The sequence below is a fragment of the Microtus pennsylvanicus genome, chromosome 5, assembly GCF_037038515.1.
Source record: "Microtus pennsylvanicus isolate mMicPen1 chromosome 5, mMicPen1.hap1, whole genome shotgun sequence".
NCBI classification, from domain to species: domain Eukaryota; kingdom Metazoa; phylum Chordata; class Mammalia; order Rodentia; family Cricetidae; genus Microtus; species Microtus pennsylvanicus.
This window is the reverse complement of record NC_134583.1, coordinates 106,718,568-106,731,027: the sequence shown is the minus strand read 5'-3', so window position 1 is coordinate 106,731,027 and position 12,460 is coordinate 106,718,568.

The window sequence follows — 12,460 nt, the reverse complement described above, 5'->3', positions numbered from 1 at the left end:
AGAAACGTGTGCTGTAGCACAGTGGTACTAGTTGCTCAAGACCAAAAGCACCTAAGCGTTTTTACACGCTCACTCTCTGGCTAATGAGTGCCGTAAGAGTCAGAACACACCACCAGGCAAGGCTAATTATGTCCCTCCTCTTACCCGCCTGGTAAGGCTATCCCAGGGATGAAGTGCCATACCGACGTGATCGCAATTGGCCAGTGACGAAGCCAGGGGCTTCTAGGGGCTGGAGAGATGGGTCCATTTGGGCTCAAGGATGAAAACTTGAGTTAGGACCTCATCATTATGTGAGAAGGTGGGTGCGGTTACAGGCATGTTGTAACCTCAGGCGCTAGGGGGGATGGGAGAAAGGATAATTGGATGATTAGGGTTCCAGCTGCCTCTCTAGTTCCAGGTTCATTGAGAGACCTTGCCTCAAGGGAATAAGGCAGAGAATGATGGGGCAGGAGAGTTGATGGCTTCCTCTGTCTTTCAAAAGCATAAGAGCTCAGCCATCCACAGAGTCACACACCAGATATGCCCCCACCACCATTCTCTCCAAAATATCTAATATTGCCAGAACACCCACTTCTTAGAAGGTTAGATTTGGGGTCACTAATTTCTACTGTGGCTCCGTGGGCTGTCATGCAATGGGTTTCAGAAAACATCAGGTTTACAGGCACAGCGTAAGTTGTCCCCCAAAGAATACCAAAATATACCACCTGCAGAGATTTTATTTGCTTTAAAGGCCAAGGATCTTTTCCTGATTTTCCACATGCAAAAGACTTTGTGTTTTTGAAACAATAAATGCTGACATCTCTCAAGACTGAAAGCGCTATTGTCTCGTCTGAAGCACCACCTTATTATTAGGTGAGGATGCTGTTGGCAGGAATGAATAATTAGGTAAGTCTTTGTGGGCACATTTTATTCTGGTCCCAAGGGGAATATATGATTGTAGCATCTCCTTGGATTATTTCACAAGCATATGGCGAAGTGAAGCACCTGAGCCAGATGTACAAGCATATTCCAGTATGTCTGTTTCAACTTAAAACTGTGAAATACATCAGATGGCAAAGCTATTTTGGTCTTGCACATCCATCATGGAAAGAGCGTGGAGGCATCTTTTCCTTTGCTGTCTGGTTTACCTGGACTGGAAGTAATCAAGAACAAAATAGTTGGGAAATCATCACTCCCAGCCTAGGGTTCCGGGCAGAGTTCAAGACCTAATGAAGTTTATGGTGTGGATTTACATGGGCCTCCGCCGGCTCCACATCCTTTATTCATGTCTGGTCCCATTGTTCCCTGCTGCCAGGCCTGGAATCTCAACTTACCCATGATTATTTTCAATTCTCTTCCCTTATCTTGTGCACTCACTCCCCTGGAGATGCATATGTGTAATTTAATATGGAATTTTTTAATAATGAGAAGTATTCTGTACTGATTCTGTAGGGAGTTTCTGTTGTTGCCTTTTTTTTTGAAAGCCTATTTTATTATTACAACATCGGTGGTTTATTTTACTAAAGAATTTGCATCTGATAGTGACTTCTTGAAATCGCACGGATCAAAACAGAAATACCTCCTCTCATTTGCTAGCGGAAATGCTGTATTTCAGCAAGAGTGGCATGATTTTTAATCCGAGTTTCCCAGGTCCCAGAATTAAAAGATCTTGATGCCACGGGGGGCTCTCAAGTGTACAATACCGCTCTTGATCTACAAAAATGGAGAACATACAGGCATTGACAGCTGTGTTTTCCCTTCTGCACGTATGTGCAAATTCCATCGGTGTTAGTGAGCACTCTGTCCCTCTGCTGAAGAGAATGTCGACCAAGTCACGATGGAATCTATCGCTCTATTGAGCCTAAGAGGAAGGGGGATGTGTCATCCTCTTACACTCAAAGCAAGAACTGGAAATACGGCTTGCGAGAGTATGCAGACAGAATAGTGGGCAGCCCCTGTGGAAAGGGTACCCACCTTCACAGACAGTGGAGCACAGAGTGGAGATTTTGAGGCCGAATTAGTATAGTTAGTGAAAGTTGAATCTGACAAAGAGGCCCACAGAACCTCAGAGATTCTGGTTTCTGTGTAGCCTCAAAATAAGGAATTAAAATATTTATGAGCTTGATTCTGCCTCTCTGCTCATCCCCCTTTTACAGTGGCAGTTCCCTGCATGACGACAGGTATAGACGAGCAGTTCAGATGTGTTCCCAGCCCGCTAGGAGCCAAATATGTGGTGCACCTGTGTTTTCTCGGTCACCCTGCTGTCGCCGGGGTATCTTAAAGCCTTGGCTCCAAAATAATTAAGGGGCGGGAGATGGAGGATGGGAGACGACGGCAGGATTACCGTTTTTCTTCCTTCCCTCGCTTTTTCTTTGATTTCTTCTCATTTGGAAACATAGGTTTAGAACATAGATTTGATTTCAGGCTAAGGTGTTAGGTTTATCCAAGCAGCGAAGATACTGCGAATCCCAAGGTGGAACCGCAAGCAGTCCGCTTCGCCCTTGTACGTTACCTCTCTCCCGGGGACGCTGCTGAGTTTCTAAGACACACATCTAATATTGCAGAGCTGCGGAGGTCAGGGCACTCTCCGCACATGGTATCAGCAAACAACCACACAAGCCTAAGCCACACAGAGCCTCCTTTGTAACACCACTAATCCACCAACTCTTCCCTGGGCCCGCTGGGCCATCAGTGTATCCCTGACCCTGGACCTCAGCCAGCATCGCACTCTGATGAGTCTGAGAAATGGACTTTTAGCATTGGGAGAGATCACAGAAAGCGAGACAAAAATGACTAGCCACGAAGGCCAAAAACATCACAGAAGCATGGACTCTGCCCTCACCTCCACGGCCCCTCTGAAGATTTAAACTTCTGATAGTAAAAGCAATAACGCTCTGACCTTAGAGGCCAGAGGTTCGGTTGCCAGGAGTCATTTAAAGAACCGTTCCCCAGTAGCCCTTAGTAACACACCAGCCCAGCGGCTGCAGCAGCCATGGCAGTGACAACCACGGGAACTGGAGTTCAGTCATATTGGCACAGGATTCTGGAAAGGGGTGGGCAGGCGGGAGGGAGTCTATTGGCCTAAAAAGCTGAAACATCTGCTGGAGTTATTAACAGCTTTTTGGCTGAGTTCAGCAGCAGGGCACCTTGTGGTTGATAGATTCTTCTCTCAGCAATTCAAAACAATGCAGTTAAAGCAGATTTCTCATTTTCAGAGCACAGCTTAATGAGGCATACAGTATTTTAAAAATAGTCCCACTTAGAATGGTCAATAGCAGCGAGTGCGGGTGGCGCCTACCTCCAGCTCTCTGTTTCCTTGTTAACTTCGGCAGGGTGATTATAGAACATGGGGCTTTTCGGAAGACCACGTAGCTTGTAGTTAACTCACGTTGTGGGGACTTAACATTATTTGTGACGTGTCTATAGATTATCCTGGGGTGTAAATATTGGCAAACTTGATCAAACCACTTAGAGACTTGATGGTCTCCCTTCTCCAAAGTGCATGTTAAGCCGCTGTACACTCAGAAGTCCGATACCAGGAAAGGTTGCGAGGGTCTGGATTTTGCATTGGAAATGAGACCAAATATGCAGAGACGGTCAGAGCTGGAGAAGCGCCAGGCTGGAAGTCAGGGGCAAGGGTTCTAGCCCTCATCCTACTATTAGCTGTCTGCGTGAGTCCTCGGAGGGAGTTACTTAAGCTTTTTGCAACCATTTTTTTTCCTGTGAAAAATAATGAGGCCAATTAAGGAGTATGTCTCCAAATGTTGCCAGCCAACTCTGCCATCTTGGGACCAGCAGGATTCAATTCCAACTTTAATCTTCCTTATGAAATCCATGAATTCTAACCAAGCTGAGCCTGTGCTCATCAAGACACGGAAGTATGTGTGGCATTCGGGCGGGGGCATCAGACAGACAAGCACTGTTGTCAAGTGAGACAGTTCTGCCCCCCCCAGCCCCCTTTCTACCACTGAAGGCACCATATGCAGTAACAGACCATGGGCAAAGAACAGCCAACCCCGGCTGGATTTATTAGCCTGTTGGGTTATCTGGCAGATGTCAGTGTCCAGCCCAAGGACTGGTCAGGCATAGCTCTGTGCCCTACTGGTCCCACATGCTATCTCAGACAGAAGGCAGTGGGAGGCAAGGGAGAGAGGGGGCAGACTCAACATCTGTGACGGAGCTCCAGGCAGCCCCGTTCCTCCTGTATAGCTTGCCCCTATGCCCAGCGCATGGAAAGAGAGCAAGGAGAAGTTTGCCAAGTCATTGCATCCCTCAAACAAGTGGACGATCTGTTCTTACACTGCAGAGGGACTAAAATGAGTACCCCCCCCATTTTGATTTAGGAATCTTTAAGAACAGATATAGTATTCTTGTTCATCCCAAAATTTTTCTGGTTGATTTTAAGATAGATTTATGCCCTGGTAAGAAAGGGTCCACAGAACACAGGGGTGACGGGGGTGCTTCCTGTTTCACTAATGGTGTCATTTCTGTCATTCAGGTTGAGGCCTGCGGTTCAAGGTCAAATGCATCTGTCTGGTTCTCTCCTTCAGTAAGATTTTCAGGTTTCATTCAAAACTGATCATTGAACTGTACAGAAAGAGAGAGAGAGAGAGAGAGAGAGAGAGAGAGAGAGAGAGAGAGAGAGAGCAAAGCCAGGGTGCAGTCCCTGATTCCTGGCCCACTTTAAAGGGGAAGTTATGCCCTGTGCAGAGCCCCCTGTCTGGTGGGTGAGGAGGAGGAGGATGCCTTTAAGTTTCCTGCTGCAGACTGTACTTGGGCAGTATAGGCTCGTGTCACATGGGACAGTATCTATAAAAGGAAACCACACCTGGCCAAGAGGCTGGGAGATGCTCCTGAGGGCATGGGAGCCTGTGCTGCAATTGAAAAGAGACTCGTCCTAAAGGAACACTAGCCAATAGGAGGATGGTTGTTGGCACAGTCTCACCCATCACTGGGCAGTGACATTCTGGAACCCTAGGTAACCAGACCCAGGATCCAAGAAGCTTGCAGGGAGCTGGGGTTTGGGTGATGATCATCTGCCGGGCTGGCCCGTCTCTCACAGGCCATCATAGGTGAACCTGTGGCTTTGTGCCTCTGCGATTCTATGTTCTAGACCTAGAGTACCAGGATCACCAACGGGTGTGAGGCTGGGGTGGGCTGGGGCTGGAAATCTTACTCAGAAGTATGCAGCCACCATGGACTCTAGTGAGAAGCCACATCTGAACTCTTCCACAGAGATGCAGGTGAGAGGGAAAGGGTCACCTAACCTCTGCCGAGGACAGTGAGACTTGAGTCCCCAGTGTTTTAGGGACATCGACTATTCAACTCTCATATTCACTATAACTTAGCTTGGGACTGTAGACTTGTCTGAAGGCCTGTATAGCCTAAGATGCTTGTTCAGCATTTTGTACGCTAAGCTTGGGGAAGGTCTACAGCAACCAGCCTGCAGGACACTGCACAGACGTAGCCACAGTCAGAGTCAGAATCACTGTAAGCTGACTTTACAGGGGTTCCTAAGGCAAACACTGAAATGCAGTTGATGGGGAAAATTACCAATGTCGTGTCACACGCATGCATACATATACCCCCAAAATCTGTCGGAAGGCAGCTACAGACCTGTCTTCATGTGTGGACATATACATGTGTGTGCATGTATTTCCAACAACATATCGCCCTTCAAATTAGGGCTTGAATGAGCCCTAATAGGAAATATGTTTTGTATTAGTGAATGAAAGGGATAGCGCTCTAGTTAAACTTTGACGTAGTCACCAGCTGCCCTATTAAACTATAATTCTAATGCCTCAAGGGCATCCACTGTAGCTCAGTTCTAGTTGGTCTTAATAACAAAAACTCAGAGTCACATATTAGGGGGTGAAAGTTGAAGGATCAGAGAAGCTGAACAGCCAACCCCTAGAGAGTTCTCGCCTCTACCAATGCTCAGACCTAAGGGGTGATCCTATTCTCAGGCTGTCTTCTCTGTGTCCTGAGACTGCACTGAGCTCCTGCCTCTTCCCACCTTACAGTCCTGTCTGTGTCCAGCCATATCACTCCTGTCTCCACCTCCCTAGTACTGGGATTAAAGGTGTGGGATTCCTAGTGCTGGGATCACCATTGTGTGAGCTCTGTTTCTCTTTTAGACAGATTCAATTTCGTGTAGCCCAGGGTGACCTTGAACTAACACAGATCCATCTGCCTCTGTTTCCCAAGTTCTGTATGCCATCACTGCCTGGCCTCTAGTGGCTTAGCTCTGCACTCTGATCTTCAGCAAGCTTTATTTGTTAAGACACAAAATATCACTACACCTTCAGCAATTAGTAAAACCAAGCAACAGAAACTCATGGGTTATCTTTGGTTCTTTTTTTTTTTTTTTTTTTTTTTTTGATTTTCAAGACAAGGTTTCTCCGTAGCTTTTGGTTCCTGTCCTGGAACTAGCTCTTGTAGACCAGGCTGGCCTCAAACTCACAGAGATCCGCCTGCCTCTGCCTCCCAATTGCTGGGATTAAAGGCGTGTGTCACCACTGCCTGGCTATCTTTGGTTCTTTAATAAGCTAATAGTTCATTCTGAATACAGCTAATCAACCTCTGTATTGTGATATGCCTTTTTCCAAAGTAAAGAAATAGTAAACATTACCACCTGCAAGTAAAACATAGGCCATCACAACTTTTCAGAAGTAACATACACATTTTAGAGTTTGATAATATTTGAATTATAGCTTAACACCTGACAACAGGGACAGTTAGTCTTCTGCAACTTGAAATAAATCTTAAATCAATTTATTACTTCAAGGGGGACTAGTTCTTAGCATTGCTGCATCCACAAAAGATAAAAAATAATAGAGACAGCACCAGCTTGGTATTCTCCTGCAAAGCAAGTATATTCTTGTCACTGTCCAAAGGACAATGCAGGTGACCTGGACTTATCTTACTGTTAAAAGATATGAGAAACGCTAAGCCCACTTATCCATGGCTACGCAGTGAGGTTTCTTTACAACAGATTAAGTTTGGTTTTAATGAAAACAACACTCTTAGAAGACATTACCAGAGGGCAAACAAAATGGCTCAACAGGTAAAGGCGGCTGCCTTGCAAGCTCATTGACTGGAAACCATGTAAAAGTAGAAGGAGAGAACCCACCCTATGAAGTGTTTCTGTGATTCTACATAGGGGCTGTGGGGCATGCGTGTGCATGCACACATAATAATAATGAACAAAAACCTTACATACAAGACATGCTACCAGAGACTTAATAAGCAGATAGGACTAGTGACATCATCTTCCTAGAGCTGTGATGAGGAAGGGCATTTTACATCAAGGGAGTAAATGCTGGCAGGGCCTGCAGAGTGAAGACAGGTGAGTCGGTCTTGTTAAAGTCTTGAAGTACCAGCAGACAAGAAGCTTGGCCTTGGACTCTTAAGAACTGGATTCGAGAATAGAGGGTTCAGTGAATACCCGGGGCAAGAGCAGGCTGTAACAGGTTACTTTGTTGTAAGGCAGAGCTCTAACAAGAGGAGACAGTGAGGTCAAGTAGCTTTCAATATAACGGTGTGGGCATGACGTGGTTCCGGTGATGCTGATGATACAATACGAGTGAATGTAAAGATCTCCCAGGCTAAAGAAGTGCTTCCTTAAGAAGGCTAGGTGGGCCCTCTTTTGGCGCGTGGCATTGGGAGCTGGATCCCAGTCCTCCGGGCGCCCGGGCGGGCCGCACTTCCTTTGTTTCTGTGGCCTGCCTGCACCAAGGAGGGTAGGCGCTTTGTTTGCGAGCTGCCCAACCAGCACGGAGGTCTGATCTCTCGGCCCCAGGAGAACCAGCGTTGGGGTGAGTTTCTGGCCGCGGCGCCAGTCAAGGACAGGGATCTCGGGGGTCCCTTGGCCTCCTGTCTTTCTTGGGCTCTCTGCAGGACCTCTATTCCCTGGGTACTGCCTCTTTCTTCCTGGCCCACCCAGCTTCCGTCCAGAGCCCTCCCCACTTGCCCCCCCCCACCCTCTTTTGGCGCGTGGCATTGGGAGCTGGATCCCAGTCCTCCGGGCGCCCGGGCGGGCCGCACTTCCTTTGTTTCTGTGGCCTGCCTGCACCAAGGAGGGTAGGCGCTTTGTTTGCGAGCTGCCCAACCAGCACGGAGGTCTGATCTCTCGGCCCCAGGAGAACCAGCGTTGGGGTGAGTTTCTGGCCGCGGCGCCAGCCAGGGACAGGGATCTCGGGGGTCCCTTGGCCTCCTGTCTTTCTTGGGCTCTCTGCAGGACCTCTATTCCCTGGGTACTGCCTCTTTCTTTTTGGCCCACCCAGCTTCCGTCCAGAGCCCTCCCCACTTGCCCCCCCCCTGCCCTCTTTTGGCGCGTGGCATTGGGAGCTGGATCCCAGTCCTCCGGGCGCCCGGGCGGGCCGCACTTCCTTTGTTTCTGCGGCCTGCCTGCACCAAGGAGGGTAGGCGCTTTGTTTGCTAGCTGCCCAACCAGCACGGAGGCCTGATCTCTCGGCCCCAGGAGAACCAGCGTTGGGGTGAGTTTCTGGCCGCGGCGCCAGCCAGGGACAGGGATCTCGGGGGTCCCTTGGCCTCCTGTCTTTCTTGGGCTCTCTGCAGGACCTCTATTCCCTGGGTACTGCCTCTTTCTTCCTGGCCCACCCAGCTTCCGTCCAGAGCCCTCCCCACTTGCCCCCCCCCCTCTTTTGGCGCGTGGCATTGGGAGCTGGATCCCAGTCCTCCGGGCGCCCGGGCGGGCCGCACTTCCTTTGTTTCTGCGGCCTGACTGCACCAAGGAGGGTAGGCGCTTTGTTTGCGAGCTGCGCAACCAGCACGGAGGCCTGATCTCTCGGCCCCAGGAGAACCAGCATTGGGGAGAATCAGCATTGGGACGAGCCAGGGTTGGGCACGGAGACCTGATCCCTTGGTGCCAGGAGAGCCAACATTGGGGAGGCCGCGTTGGGTAGGCAAGGAGACCTGATCTGGTAAAAGAAGATCCATAAGGGAGTATTTGGAAGAAGAGATGGGCAGACGACAAGGCAAGAATTCGCCCAACAAACTGAAAAGCAACATGAAGCCACCAGAAACCAGCGACCTCACAACGGAAGGACATGAACACCTTAATCAAGAAGGAGAAAAGATCGACTTCATGAAAGTTATTGACGCCTTTAAACAGCATGTAAAAAACGCCCTTATAGAAATGGATGAGAAATATGACAGAAAGTTTGAAGAATTGAATAAATCAGTGAATGATACCCTAGAAAACCAAGGAAAAACAATCAAACAGATAATGGAAACAGTTCAAGACTTGAAAACTGAAATAGAGGCAAAGAAGAAAACACAAACAGAGGGCCGGCTGGACATGGAAAATCTAGGTAAACGAATAGAGACTACAGAAACAAGCATAACCAGCAGAATACAAGAGATAGAAGAAAGACTCTCAGATTCTGAAGATACTATAGAGAAAATAAACACACTGATCAAAGAAAACAGCAGGTCCAACAAACTCTCATCACAAAACATTCAGGAAATATGGGACACAATAAAAAGACCAAACCTAAGAATAATAGGAGTAGAAGAAGGAGAAGAAGTGCAGCTCAATGGTCCAGAAAATATATTTAATAAAATTATAGAAGAAAACTTTCCCAACCTAAAGAAAGATATACCTATGAAGGTGCAAGAAGCATACAGAACACCAAATAGGCTGGATCAAAAAAAAACATCCCCTCGACATATAATTATCAAAACACAAAGCATTCAGAATAAGGAAAAAATATTAAGAGCGGCAAAGGAAAAAGGCCAAATTACTTACAAAGGTAAACCTATCAGACTTACACCTGACTTTTCCATGGAAACCATGAAAGCCAGAAGGTCCTGGATAGATGTACTGCAGAAACTGAGAGACCATGGATGCAAGCCCAGATTACTATACCCAGCCAAGCTTTCGTTCACTATAAATGGAGAAAATAAAATTTTCCAGGATAAAAACAAATTCAAACAATATGCAGCCACAAATCCAGCCTTACAGAAAGTAATAGAAGGAAAATCACTAACCAAGGAGTCCAATAATGACCACAATAACTCAAGCATCTAGAGACCCTTCATCAACACAAACCAAAGAAGGGATACACACAAACTCTACGACTAAAAAAATGACCGGAGTTAACAACCACTGGTCATTAATATCACTTAATGTCAATGGTCTCAACTCACCTATAAAAAGGCACAGGCTAAGAGATTGGATAAGAAAACAGGATCCAACATTCTGCTGTTTACAAGAAACACACCTCAACCACAAAGACAGGCACCTACTCAGAGTAAAGGGTTGGGAAAAGGCCTATCAAGCAAATGGACCTAAGAAACAAGCAGGTGTGGCCATACTAATCTCTAACAAAGTTGACTTCAAACTTAAATCAATCAGAAGAGATGGAGAGGGGCATTTTATATTCATAACAGGAACAGTTCATCAGGATGAAGTCTCAATCCTGAACATCTATGCCCCTAATATAAAAGCACCCACGTACATAAAAGAAACATTGCTAAAATTCAAGGCAGCCATCAAACCGCACACACTAATAGTAGGAGACTTCAACACTCCTCTCTCACCAATGGACAGGTCAATCAGACAGAAACCTAGCAGAGAAATAAGACAATTAATGGAGGTAATGAAACAAATGGACTTAACAGACATCTATAGAACATTCCACCCAAATAGGAAAGAATACACCTTCTTCTCTGCAGCTCATGGAACCTTCTCGAAAATCGACCACATAGTCGGTAACAAAGCAAACATCCACAGTTACAAAAAAGTATTACTAACCACCTGTGTCTTATCAGATCACCATGGATTAAAGTTAGAATTCAACAACAAGGCTACCCCCGGAAAGCCCACAAAGTCATGGAAACTGAACAGCCAACTACTGAACCATACCTGGATTAAGGAAGAAATAAAGAAAGAAATTAAAGTCTTCCTGGAATTCAATGAAAATAAAGAAACAACATACTCAAATTTATGGGACACTATGAAGGCAGTCCTAAGAGGAAAGTTCATAGCACTTAGTGCCCACTTAAAGAAAACAGAGAAAGCTCACATTGGAGACTTAACAGCCCACCTGAAAGCTCTAGAAAAAAAAGAAGCAGACTCACCTAGGAGGAGTAGGAGACTGGAAATAATCAAACTGAGGGCTGAAATCAATAAAACAGAAACACAGAGAACAATCCAAAGAGTCAATGAAACAAAAAGCTGGTTCCTGGAGAAAATCAATAAGATTGACAAACCCCTATCCAAACTAATCAAACGTCAGAGAGAGAATTTGCAAATTAATAAGATCAGAAATGAAAAGGGGGACATAACCACAGACACAGAGGAAATTCAGAGAATCATTAGATCTTACTACAAAAGCCTATATGCCACAAAACTGGAAAATGTAAAGGAAATGGATACTTTCTTAGATAAATATCATTTACCAAAGTTAAATCAGGACCAGGTGAACAATCTAAATAGACCTGTTAGTCGCGAAGAATTAGAAGAGGTTATCAAAAACTTCCCTACCAAAAAAAGCCCAGGACCAGATGGTTTCAACGCGGAATTCTACCAGAACTTCCAAGAAGACCTAATACCTATACTCCTTAATGTATTTCACAATATAGAAACAGAAGGGTCATTACCAAATTCCTTTTATGAAGCTACAGTTACTCTGATACCAAAACCACACAAAGACTCAACCAGGAAAGAGAATTACAGGCCGATCTCACTCATGAATATCGATGCAAAAATCCTCAACAAAATACTGGCAAACCGAATCCAAGAACACATCCGAAAAATTATCCACTATGATCAAGTAGGCTTCATTCCTGAGATGCAGGGCTGGTTCAACATACGAAAATCTATCAATGTAATCCAGCATATAAATAAACTGAAAGAAAAAAACCATATGATCATTTCATTAGATGCTGAAAAAGCATTCGACAAAATTCAACATCCATTTATGTTAAAAGTCTTGGAGAGATTAGGGATACAAGGGTCATACCTAAATATAATAAAAGCTATATACAGCAAGCCGACAGCTAACATCAAATTAAACGGAGAGAAACTCAAAGCCATCCCGCTTAACTCAGGAACACGACAAGGCTGTCCACTTTCACCATACCTCTTCAATATAGTGCTGGAAGTTCTAGCAATAGCAATAAGACAACATAATGGGATCAAGGGGATTCGAATTGGAAAGGAAGAAGTTAAACTTTCGTTATTCGCAGATGATATGATAGTGTACATAAGCGACCCCAAAAACTACACCAAAGAACTTTTACAGCTGATAAACAGCTTTAGTAATGTGGCAGGATACAAGATCAACTCCAAAAAATCAGTCGCCCTCTTATACACAAAGGATATGGAAGCAGAGAGGGAAATCAGAGAAGCTTCTCCATTCACGATAGCCACAAACAGCATAAAATATCTTGGGGTAAACCTAACCAAGGAAGTGAAAGATCTATTTGACAAGAACTTTAAGGCATTGAAGAA